General features: G+C 32.1%; 1 non-coding gene across 1 annotated transcript; it reads right to left on the bottom strand.

Annotated features, from left to right (window-relative positions):
- Positions 1–4,599: 4,599 nt before the first annotated feature.
- LOC139895336 (small nucleolar RNA R71) lies at positions 4,600–4,703 on the bottom strand. Its single transcript, XR_011775792.1, has one exon. It is a non-coding gene; the product is annotated as a small nucleolar RNA R71 (small nucleolar RNA).
- Between the last annotated feature and the right edge of the window lie 9,442 nt (positions 4,704–14,145).

Below are 14,145 nucleotides of genomic sequence, written 5' to 3'. Positions count from 1 at the left end.
CGAACGCAGTGAGATTAAATGGTATTTTGGGTTTGTGAATCCGGACATACTATGCGTATGTGTGGTGCGAGTTAGAATTGGATAAGCATCAGGGGTAGTAGTGAACGTAGGAGAATTAATGTCAGAGATGGGCTCGTGAAGTAAGGGAGAGCCAGTAGGTGATGAGGGCGAACTGGGCTGTGATCCAGTAGAGGTAGGTGAGGGAGGCCGATCTAGAATGTATTGGAGATGGCTGGGTTGGAGCAAGCGATGGAGTGGGCCCGTCAATAAGGGTCGAAGAGACACATGAGGATCATCAGTGAGAGGGTGATAAGGAGGAACAATAGGTGTGTCAGATTTGGAGAAGGGGAATTGAGTTTCATCAAAAGGACATTTCGGGCAATAAATAATTTTTTAGTGGAAATATCATAACATTTGTATCCTCGGTGATGAGATGGATATCCAAGGAAACACACGGGGTAAACCGAGATTGGAGTTTATGAGTGGTAGCTGAAGGAAGAAATGGGTAGCAAAGACAACCCAAAACGCGTAAGTAAGTATAAGATGGATGACGGTGGTAAAGTATTTTTGCAGGTGTTAAGTTTTCTAATAGGTTGCTGGGAATTATATTCCAGAGATATGTGGTCATTTCTACTACATGATGCCAAAAATTAAAAAGCATGGAGGAATTAGAGAGTAAGGTACAAAAAATTTTATTGATAGCGTGAATCTTGTGCTCTACTTTACCATTTTAAGAAGAAGTGTATAGATATGAGAAACGAAAAGACATGTCATTGGTTTTGCAAAAGTTGTGAAAAGAATTATTATTATATTCTAGACCTTTATCACATTGAAATGATTTGATTGACATATTAAATTGAGTTTTAATGTAGGTAGAGAAAGCTAAAAAAAAGTAAGAAAGACACAAGACTTGTTAGAAAGGGGGAAGGTCCATAAATAGTTAGAAAAATCATCCAAACAAAAAGACATAAAATCGGTGTCCTGCAAAACTAGACACGAGTGAGGTGCATACATCACTATGAATTATGTCAAAGGGAAACATAGTAGATGAACTAGAATCAAGAAAAGGTAATCTTATTTATTACCAAAAACACAAGATTGACAAATATTTATCTTCTTAATAATACGATTACAAGAAATAGAATTATTATGCATAAGTAAAGATAAAATGTGATTTTTCGGATGTCCCAAGCGATGATGCCATAGTTCATGAGAAACGGTGAGGGAAGTTGATGGAGATCCAAGAGAATGAAATAATGATGATGAAATTGGATAAAGGTCGCATGTGGTATTACGTCGCATGATTTGTTTGCCATGAGGAAATTCCGTGACGATAAAACCAGACAGATCAAGTAAAGTGAAAGATGATTATCATTAAATAAATGCTGTACATAAATAAAAATTTTGAACAAATGGGGAGAATATAAGATATGTATTAAAATTAGAGAATGTGAGGAGGTGCGAAAGGTCGTGCTGCCGTAGCCTTTAATCGAGTTTTCATGACCATTACCAATAATTATATTTCTAGGAATGCTTACGAATAATAGACAAGAGTTTACCTTGGGACGAAGCCATGTAAGATGTTTCACCCATGTCCATATCTCAATGCTCGTTAGGAGGATTTCTAGAAAGCGTATGAAAAGCCGCATCAATATCAATTAGTGTGTAGCTACTTGGAGTAGCTGTGGATGAGTTGACCTGAGTGCACCGAGGGCCCAAGATCTCTGGGTTTTTACTCACAGAAAAGGGTGCCAAAGGTATGGCCCATCCAAAAATTGGAAAAGGGAATGGTGGGCTATTAGACGGGTTGTAAAGGAGGTAAGCAATGGTGATGTATGGTGATGTGGCCGACATCCAATGCCACCCAACCCAAGTATCGTGGCGTTGGATCCCCAAAAATGGGGGTTTTCGTTGGATTCCAATGCAAGAAGCAACGGGTCTTCAGCACACGTGGCATGCACACATTGGCTGGAGGTATTTTGACTGTTTCAGGGAGGACCGTTAGAAAAAAAATTCAAATATTAATAATCACTATGTATACCCCTTGATTTTCTAATTTATATATACATTCTGCTACATACATACACAAACATATACATTTTGCTACATAGACAACTTCATCAATGGAACTGATGAGGGCTTTATTCGACGTTCATTTTGGAGGTAATTGATATCGCTCCATTTATATATACTTTATTTCGCGATATCTACCTCACTTTGCTCGGTTTTTGACTATCTCGAAGCCTATTTAGTGTGTTATTGAGCTAATTGGTAAATTAAGGGCTAAGGAGTTAATTTGGTGTAAAATTGACCAAATCATGGGCAAAATTGGCTAAGAAAATGACAAGTGCAGGAAACAGCTCAAACAGCGTCGCTCCTGTAAAGAAGCGCCGCTCCTGAAGACCCAAAAGCGCCGTTCCATAATGAAAAGTTGCGCTACTATGCACGATTTTTCTCCATTTTACTTCAGCGAGCAAAAGCGTCGTTCTTCATATCAAAAGCGTCGCTCCTGATCAGCCAGAAGCGTCGCTCCTCAACAAAACCGTCGACCCTGTTCAGAGCCAAAAACGGCGTTCCAAATTCAAAAGCGCCGCTCCTCACCAAGCCAAAAGCGTCGCTCCGGTAGGAAAAGCGATGCTCCTGACGCTGTTTCGGCCCAGATTTTCAGCACTATAAAAGGAACGAGATTAGGTCATTTTTCATATGCATCTTTTGGAGCAGCTGCTTAAGATCCGAATTTCACACACTAAACCCTAATTTCATCATCCATTGGTGTTTAAGGGTGGATTTAAGGAAGCTAGCTCAAGATTCATCATTGTTTAGCTTAGGTCTTCATCTTCTTTACATTTTGGGTTGTAATCTTCACTTTACTTGTCATATTTGGCATTGATTACTTGTAATAACTTGAAGATGATGATGATTTACATTTCTATGCTTATTATTAGTTTAATTTTAGCCATGATTGGCTAAATCTCTTGTGTTTGCTTATCTATGAATCTCTAATGCTAGTGTTTGCCCCAAATAAATTGATTATTGTTGTTTGAATGAATTACATGATCATGTGTTGTTGAGTTGGTAAAGATCCATTACTATGAGTTTGTTTTAGGCTTGACTTTGATTACATATGCTGTGTAGCTCTCTTAGTGATTTGAGAAGTGAATCAATATGTGCTTCAACACCTTAGGTGATCTAGACAACTAGTTTAGGAATTGCAAGTGATTGTGTTCTTGATCTAGGTTGGTTTTCAATTGGCCTATAGTCAACATAGTAATGCCGATTATCTTAAGTGATTTCGATAGTTGGAGGTTTTAAGTGATTTTAACCTAAGCTCAATCTCAATGACCAAATCATGCTTAACTCGATCCTAAGATATAAAGATTATGTGAATTCTTGGAGTATCATTTCATTTGAAGTGTAGTAGTGATTCTAAACATTTAATAGTTCGACAACTAATGAGATAGCAATATAGGCAAAACGGGGCAAGCCAAAGCATAGAGAGGATTAGATAAGTGAACACGTCTTAGTTAATTTGTTTTAAGTCTTAATACTTCACAATTTGTTCCTTGTCATTAGTTTAATTGTTAAATTTAGGTTTGTTTAATTGTGTAAGTTGTAGTTGTTAGTTAATATCAATTGAAACCCCCCCAATCAAACAAACCCTAGGACAATTAATAGTTTCAAATATCCAACTTACACCGTGTCTCTTGTGATGAACTTGATAAGAATACTTACATTAAAGTGCTATAATAACCGGGTTCTAAGTGCTCGTTAGTTGTGTGTGCTTGATTGTAGTGTTTAAATCAAATATAAATTTAGAGGGTAAAATATGTATATCACAAGAACGCATCAAAACTTTCTTGGCGCCGCTGCCGGGGATGCGGCTAGCTTAGTTGGTTATTTGATTTAAACTTTTAATTGTTCGATCCTTTCTTAGGGGTTCACCCTTACGGAAGTTACTTTTTACATTTTATATAATTATTTTCGTTTGGAAATCGCTTGTGTTTGTGTTGTGATTGAAGGATATGTGTCTTTGGTGTCTGAAAACAAGGTCTCACAAGGATCAAGAATTCACACAACCATTTTCCTATCCAGAAAGAAAGGGTATTAAGAGAGAACTTCGAAGCTTTGCCATTTTGTTTAGAAGAGATGGATCCAAACGGTAATCCGATTCACGATGAAGAGGGTGATCCTAATGGTCCTCCGGTTAATTAAGATTTATTGAATGATCCAAACGACACGCCAATGAGGAACGCTAGATTAGTTGCACCAACAATGATAGCATCAGCTATCATAAAACCACCAATTGAAGCGGATAATTGGAAGATCGAGGGTAACTTTTTCACGTTGATCAAGGATACATACTTTCATGGTTGATAGATGAAAATCCGTTCGAGCATATTCAACACTTTAATGATCTTTGTGATATTTACAAAACCAAAAACATCACCGATGATGCTTTTAAGCTAAGGGCATTCCCCTTCACACTTCAAGGAGATTCAAAAGCTTGGATGCAAAGTTTACCATCCGATTCCATAAGGTCTTTTCAAGAATTAACAAACGAGTTTATCAATCATTTCTTTCCACCGTCAAAAGTAGAGCAGCTTAGAATGGAGATTAATGGGTTCATACAATGGGGTGACGAGAGTTTGTATGATGCATGGGTACGATTCAAGAAGCTACCAAGAGCTTTCCCATCATATGGTTTGACGAAGAAGGAGTATATCAAAACATTCTATCGAGGTTGTAATATGTTAACGAAGCGATATCTTGATTCTTCATCCGGTGGGGTATTTATGTACAAATCACCAATTGCGGCCGAAATAATGATAGAAGATATCTCGATCAACACTTATGAATGGGCACCTTCACCGCGAGATTTAGCAAGGACGAATGTAGCACAAGTCGAGAGTGAAAATGGGCAAGTGACGCTTGCAAGCTTGAACAATCAATTTCAAACCTTTGGGAAAGAATTGAAGAAGATTCAATAAACGGTAGTTGCAATGCAAGTAGGTTGTCAACGATGCGAGGGTCCACATCTCACAAATAATTGTTCTCAAATTACTCAATGCAATCATGTTGATCTAGATGATATTCCCATGAATTTGGATGCTCATGTGAACTACGTGAGTAATCAAAACTACCAACAGGGAGGAATATCTGACCAAAGCTACTACAATCCTAATAAAAAACAAGTATCATTCACCAACCAAACTAATACACCACCCAGATTCACGAACCAAAACTGAAATGAAGGTTACAACAACTATAACCAAAATCGAAACAACAACTTCCAATACCAAAACCAACAATTGTGACGACCCGGAAATTTCCAACCAAATTTAAACTTTATCTTTATATGATTTCGACACGATAAGCAAAGTTTGTTAAGTTGAATCTCAAAAATTTTAAATTATGTTCATACATTCATTTAACCTCGACCAAATTTTGACGATTCACGAACCATTATATAAATGGATATGATTATATATATGTATATATATTATAACTTGAGAATGTTAACAAAGTATTAAACGTATAATACTTTACATGAACGTATTTTTTTCAATATGTTTATAAATGGAATTAATAGATGATATCAAATGATTGAGTTATCAAGATTCATTATGACATGATTTACGTGTCCCTATTGAGAGGTCCACTTTGATTTAGGAAACCTTTCATTTTTAACGATATTCGGAATAATTGGTAAAGTGATTTTACAAATTGGAATGAAATGTCAATTAACAGGAAATAGACAAGGGTTAGTGGAAAATTCCCATTTAATTTTCAGTTTATGCTTTACAATAATTGCCTCGTGACTCTTGATAAGATAAACTATTTACCTTTTATATTAATTAATGTGAAAGTAAATTGTGGAATATAGATAACTTAGAAAATAGGTATCGACGTTTTACCTTAAAATAATTTCATACGTTCATTTAACCTTTAGACTTTATCTCACGCTTCATCAATAAACTGTAATCTAGAAACTTGAAACCTACTATGTGTATATATAATTTTACTTTTCTAAAACGTTTTATGATATAACGATTTCATTATTTTAACATTTTAATAAAATAATTTTTATATATATTTAGTTTTAGAAAACAAAGTTATCATATTTGATTTAATTATACAAAAACGTTTCAGTTTAAAAAGAACCAAGACGTTTTATAAGATAATTTGTAAATGAATTTTGAAGAATTTAATTAAAACTTATATTATAAATTACAAATATATAAATGGTGTTTCAAAAACGTAAACGTGATACGACGTAATATTTTCTATTATCTAAACGATTCAAAAATGAACTTTGAAATATAATTAATTTTGAAAAACTAAATATTATATTATTATTTAAATATTTCAATTATATATAATTTAAATATAATATTAACTAGATATAAAATGTTTTGATTTAAAATAATACTATGATAAACAACGAGACATTGATTTATAGAATCAAATGACCACAACACTCAATTGTAAAAGCTATACTTTGGGTAATATAGTCTATCAATTATTAAGTCTAATTATTGATAAACGTACACGTCGCGTAACGTAAAATGCTAGTTTTCTTAGCGTACAAAAACTCTTTTGAAAAAACCGAAATCGGGACTTTAGTCAAGGGATAACGTACGAGTCATCGGAACTAATATTACAAGTCAACCATGCTCGTGAATATAATATTATATATATAATTATATTAATTAATTATATATATTAAATATTAATATTAAATAAGTGTCGGCAGCTGTGATTGATCAATGATGAGCTGGAGAAGAACCTCATGCGATCGCATGAGGAGAGAAATCAGGAAATGTTGTATAAAGCTCGATTCATCTCTGCCGAATTCATTCACTTCTCAAAAACTCTCTATCTCTCTCTGATATCTATAATACTCCGTATTTAATTTATTATATATAATAATTATTATTATTAATCTTAATATTATTATAGGTAGTTTTAGTATTAATATTAGTATTAGTATTATTACACATAAAATATTACGACGAGGTATTGCTCGCATGTTTTAAAAATTGGTTTTCGAGTGGAATAGAGCTAAGGAAATTATGGGTTATAGCTATAGAGGTTATGAGTATGATTCATGGGTTTTGTTCGTGAGGCCAAACTAGTGTTTACCATCTCCGTCTCGTCTACGTACTTTCCTACAATATTGAATCTCAATATTGATACGTGAGCATTCATATCTTATCTTTTAAATATTAAAAGTGTATCCCTGACTAGTGCTCGAATAGATATGATTATGGATGTTTGTATATTTAATTTCGTCGTTAGACAGTATAGGATGAATCACGAATTTAATACATATGCTACTGAGTTAAGGTATATGATATGCGTGTCATTGAAAAGCTGTCGAGAAATTAATAACTTTTGATTTAGAAGTCGTGTGGTTTCGATGAACGGATTAAAAGATATGAGCAACTGAATTATCATTAATTTTCATATTATTATTAAAAATGATTATTATTTTTACTATCGTCGTTATTATCGTCGTTACTATTATTATCTAATAATAATAATTATTATTATTATCGTTATCGTTATTAATATAAGTATTATCTTTAAAAATTTGTTATTATTATTCTTAATACTATCGTTGTTATCACTAAGGATATTATTAATATTACTATTATTATTATTATTATTATTATTATTATTAATATTATTAATATTATTAATATTATTAATATTATTATTAACATTATTATCATTAGTATTATTATAATTATAATTATTTGTATCATTATCATTAAAATTAATATAAGTATCATCTAATTATAATGATTTTATTATTTTCATTATTATTGAACGCGATATAAAAGAAGACTAAGCTATTAATCAAATCGAATAGGAAATAATGAGTATAAGTATCTTGATGAAATTAAAATATTGTAAAATATTGATTAAAATAAAAATATCGTTTTCATTATTTTTATCATTATTATAATTATTATTATTATTATTATTATTATTATTATTATTATTATTATTATTATTAAAAGTATCATTAATATTAAAACTATCACTTTTATTAAAATTATCATTTTTAATAGAAATATCATTATTATTATAAAATATCATTATTATTATTTTAGTGTTATTATTATTAAAAATTATAATTTTGAATAGAATTATTATTTTTATATAAAAATATTATTATTACAGTTAATATTAAAAAGTATTGTTATTAAAATTATCATGATTAGAATTATCATTTTATTATAATTAATATCATCATTAGTAAATAAATATTGTTATTATTATTATTAGTAAGATAATAATAATTATTATTATTATTACAAAATAATACAACTTTTACTATTATTATTATCAATATTATGTTACCAAATAAATATGTAACACAAAGATATTTTTACCACACGTAATATAATTATATTAATAATACATACTACTATATTTTTTTATGATATTAATTTCTTTATAAACTTTATTACTAAAGATATATAAAAGTATATTTTTTTATCATATATACATTTTAATATAAATTTTTTATTAATAAATGACTCGTATTACATACTCTAATAAAATCTGATAAATATATTTAAATATATAAAATGAGTATATTTAAATTATATAATAAACATGTATAGATTTTGGAAGTCTTTTGGGAAAAGTTGACTTTTATTGACTTTTGCATATTGATCTCGAGCATTAGGATTGTGATACACTACGACTTGACCTAAATTGTTAGACAAATAACCAACGGATCTTCGGTCCAGCGGTACCGCGGTTACACTTGTGTACTCGCAGGGCTAGAGGTCTCGGGTTCGAACCTCGTCACCCGCTCTAGGAATTGAAATATATTCCTTGAAGGTGGCCCAAAGGGAAGGTTTTACTGACCCGCTCCGGGACTAAGGTCCGGCCCGCCTGCCCCTCAGGATGGTTTAAGGGTCGGATCCTCAGAGTGTGGTTCGGGTTTCCTTCCCGAAAGCGCGTGTGTGTGTGCAAATGATGACTAGGCTTCGGTCCGGACTGATGCAAGCTTGCCTTTCAAAAAAAAAAAAAATTGTTAGACAAATATTGACCATTATATATATATATATATATATATATATATATATATATATATATATATATATATATATATATATATACACACTTAATATAGGTTCGTGAATCTGAGGCCAACCCTGCACTTGTTCAGTGCCATCATTTGCATTATTTCTACGAAATACAGTGTTGTGAGTTTTATTTGCTCCCTTTTTAAATGCTTTTGCAATATATATTTTGGGACTGAGAATACATGCGCTGCTTTTATAACTGTTTTATGAAATAGACACAAGTACTTGAAACTACATTCTATGGTTGAATTATTATACCGGATATCACCCTTTTTAGCTTGGTAGCCTAAGAATTTGGGAACAGACCCCCAAATTGACGCGAATCCTGAAGATAGATCTATGGACTTTGACACGTCCCATTCAGGTTATGGATGCCTTAGTACTTCGATTTTTATATACAGATGAATGTACCTATATATTTTGGGATATTCTAGATGCATTTTGTTAATGTCGGTTACCAGGTGTTCACCATATGAATGATTTTTGTAGATGAGTGTTCCTGCAGTTAACTATGAAAATAAAATCTTGTGGTCTATTAAAACTATGGAATGATGGATTATGATAAACTAATGAACTCACCAACCTTTTGGTCGACACTTTTAAGCATGTTTATTCTTAGATATTAAAGAAACCTTCCACTGTGCATTTGCTCATTTTAAAGATATTACTTGGGGTCATTCATGGCATATTTCAAAAGACGTTGCATTCGAGTCGTTGAAGTCATAAAGATTATTACTAAGTCATTTATAGTTTGGATATATTGGGAAATGGTATGCATTTTGTCAACTATTGTTGTAATGAAAGTTGTCTTTTAAAAACGAATGCAATGTTTGTAAAATGTATCATATAGAGGTCAAATACCTCGCAATGTACCATATGTTATTGTATTCGTTCTTATAGATTAGGACGGGTCACTTCATGTGGTATCAGAGTGGTGGTCTTAGTGAACCAGGTCTTGCATTAGTGTGTCTAACTGATAGATATTAAGATGCATTAACGAGTCTGGACTTCGACCTTAGCTGCATGTCAAAAACTTTTGCTTATCATCTTTTTCGGAAATTACATGCTTATCATTCTTAGTCTAGACACATCTTACTGCATTGATTGCATAAATAGTGTATAGACAAAATTCATATCTTAGCATATCTGCTAATTCATATCTTAACGTATCTGTTACTGTAAACTTTCCCTGACATATTTCAAAGATTCCTCCATAATTTATGGGATTTTGGTATTATATATACACATGTAATTTATGTATTAAACAATACCAAATCTAAGTCTTATAATCTTCCTCATATCAAAAAATCATCTCCCTACTCTGTACGAGATGGATCCTACAACCAGTTCCAGTTCCTCGGATTTCGACAGCTATTCTGATATGGAGTTTCACTCGGGCTCCGAAAGCAGTGTGACCGGAATGGATCAACCAATAAGCCATCATCTATTCAGGATGAATTGGGGATGGGTTCGTAACCTACTTAATCATTGGACACAAGAAGAAGGTGATCCCTTCCATTTACCACATTGCCCTCTTGGCGAAGAACCTAAAGCACTTACCGGTGAACCTGTTCGAGACACCATTTTCTCTCTCATTTCTAGAGTATCTCATCACGATTATATACTATCTCAAATTCTAGATCTTATTCACGATTATATACTATCTCAAATTCGAACGAGCGGGTGAATAAGATCTAGAATTTCCAGAGTATCTCATCACGATTATATACTATCTCAAATTCTAGATCTTATTCACCCGCTCGTCCGAACCAACGATCATTTCGGTGTACTAGAAGAAGTCATCGAGCTTCGTACTAGAGTGGTGGCTTTGGAGAATATGATGCAGAACTTACAAGCATCACAAACCCCACAAACACCAACTATACCACTGTAGAGACCCGTCCTAATCCATCTGGACGAATACATTACATTTGGTTACATCGCGAGGTACTTGACCTTTATATGATACATTTTACAAACATTGCATTCGTTTTTAAAAGATAAACTTTCATTACATCGAAAGTTGACAGGCATGCATACCATTTCATAATATATCCAACTATAAATGACTTAATAAAAATCTTGATGAACTCAACGACTTGAATGCAACGTCTTTTGAAATATATCATAAATGACTCCAAGTAATATCTTTAAAATGAGCAAATGCACAGTGGAAGATCTCTTTAATACCTGAGAATAAACATGCTTTCAAGTGTCAACCAAAAGGTTGGTGAGTTCAATAGTTTATCATAATCATTAATTTCCATAATTTTAATAGACCACAAGATTTTTATTTTTCCATAAATATACTTCTCATATCAGGCATTTCGCAAACTGCATAGAGATAAAAATCATTCATATGGTGAACACCTGGTAATCGACCTTAACTAGATACATATAGAATATCCCCATCATTTCGGGACAACCTTCGGACATGATAAATTCGAAGTACTAAAGCATCTGGTACTTTGGATGGGGCTCGTTGGGCCCGATAGATCTATCTTTAGGATTCACGTCAATTAGGGGGTCTGTTCCCTAATTCTTAGATTACCTCTGTTCCCTAATTCTTAGATTACCAGACTAAAAAGGGGCATATTCGATTCGATAATCCAACCATAGAATGTAGTTTCGATTACGTGTGTCTATTTCGTAAAACATTTATAAAAGTAGCGCATGTATTCTCAGTCCCAAAAATATATATTGCAAAAGCATTTAAAAAGGGAGCAAATGAAACTCACTATCCAATATTTTGTAGTAAAAATATTCATACGACGATACTGAACAATGCAAGGTTAGCCTCGGATTCACGAACCTATATCAAGTATATATATTAACACCTCTTATTGTAATCGAACAGATTTATATATATTATAAATATTATCTTAATAAATTATGTGTTTCATTAATAACATAATTAAATATATTTATTTTTATATAGAAAATCTCTATTTGATATATTAATAATACTAATAAAAATAATGATAAAAATAATACTAATAATAATAATAATGATAATAATAATAATGATTATATTAATTATAATAATGATAATTTTAATAATAATGATACTACTAATAATATTCTTAATGATAATACTAATACTAATGTTAATAATAATAATATTCTTAAAAATCATGTTAATATTAATGATAATAATAATAATACTAATTATAATAATAATAATATTCATAATGATGATAATAATAATAATAATAATAATAATAATAATAATAATAATAATAATAATAATATAATAATAATAATAATAATAATAATAATAATAATAATAATAATAATAATAATAATAATAATAATAATAATAATAATAATAATAATAATAATAATAATAATAATGAGTAATAAGTAACTACCTCAAAGAAGTAGCCCTTAAAAAATGCCCAAGTTCGGGTTTGAACCCGCGACCTCTCGCTTAACCCCAACACTACAAACCATTACGTCGCTTCTTACTTTTCTGTTATTTTCTAACACATAAATATATTTATCCCGTAATACTGTATGTTCTTCTTCTTCATCAATTAATTAACTTCCTAACCCAAATCATCATTATCTTATTATCCTTTCATCATCTTCACTTAACGTCATCAAATATCACAGGTATCATTTTCATCCTAACACCATCACCTTTTAAATATCACGATCAATATCACCCTTTTCACTCGTCATTCATCACCATTTAACACTGTTATCTTAATACTAACATCATTACATAAAATCATGAGCATATCATCATTATTGTTGTATCATCATCGCCATTTCCTATTAATATTTCATTATCACTACGTACAAGAACATAGAAGTAGAAATCCAGGTTTACGGCCCACTTAGAGCCCAACAGAAACGAAGTACGGCCCAATAGAGAAAAAAAATACTTCGGCCCAATGACTAATCTGAGTTTTCAGCTCATGTCAACTCACGGCCCAAGTGAAGTTTATAAGGTAAATTGGCCAGAATAGAAATTGAAATATGACAGTTTGGATTTTTCTTTTGATTCGAAAGTGAACATCAAATCAGCTCGACAGTTTAAAAGAAATATCATTTGGAATTTCATAGTGGGAGACAAACATTTGATAACTTTACAGCTTATTAATTTATCAATCACTTTTCTCATCATTTTCTTTGTAAATAGAAAAGAGATAAAAAATAAAATAAATAAAAAAGAAATATAAGTTGTAGCTGTGATTCGAAGGAAATAGAAAACAGGAAGAAAAAATGCACGTATAGGAACGGTTTAAATGGGTTGTTCAGTTTTGTGAGCTTATTCGAAACTGGAGGAAGAACCAGAAAAAGTATAGTAGCTACAGGTGACGTGAGAGGTGGTTCTGGGTTTTGAGTGTCAATAGAAGAGGAAAACGAAAGTAACTAATAGTAGAATACCTCGAGTTTTATAGTGGCAGTTGTGGTTGTTTAATGGTGGTTATTTGTTTACAAGGTGGTGGTGTCTCTGGTGATGGTGGTTGACTGTCGAAGAGAAGGGTTAGTAATCGTGGTTCAAAACAGAAAAACGAAGAAGAAGTTCGAGCAAGAATGAGAGAGAGAGAGAGAGAGAGAGAGAGAGGTAGTTCTTCTTGGTGTTGGTGGCAGATTGTAGGTGATGGTCGATCTAGAAATCATAGTAGTGTAACCGGGATAGTGATTTTTGGTTATGGGTTTACAAAGAAATAGGAGACAGGAATCATAAAGTGGTTTTCAAGATGATGGTTTCATTATCACTCGCGTAATATTATTGCTACTGTTTTAGGAACGAACACAAAAGGGAGCAGCAGCACACATGTGTTATTCAATGGTGGTTATGGTGATTCTTGAGTGAGTTTCAAATAGAAGCAGCTGCAATAACAATGATGGCGATGGTTTTGTTATGGTGAAGCTAGGGTGGCATTTGTTGATGGAAAATGGTGGTTTGTGATTGTTGAAGGTGGTGAAAGATGATGTTCAGTTTATTCGAATAGAAACATAAACAATCAAGTATTTTTGATCTTGGTCGATCAACATAGAAGTTGAAATGTGATAGGGTATGTTA

This window comes from Rutidosis leptorrhynchoides, chromosome 2 (genome assembly GCF_046630445.1).
Source record: "Rutidosis leptorrhynchoides isolate AG116_Rl617_1_P2 chromosome 2, CSIRO_AGI_Rlap_v1, whole genome shotgun sequence".
NCBI classification, from domain to species: domain Eukaryota; kingdom Viridiplantae; phylum Streptophyta; class Magnoliopsida; order Asterales; family Asteraceae; genus Rutidosis; species Rutidosis leptorrhynchoides.
Note: the sequence above shows the minus strand (reverse complement) of the source record. Positions and strands in the feature narration are given on the sequence as shown.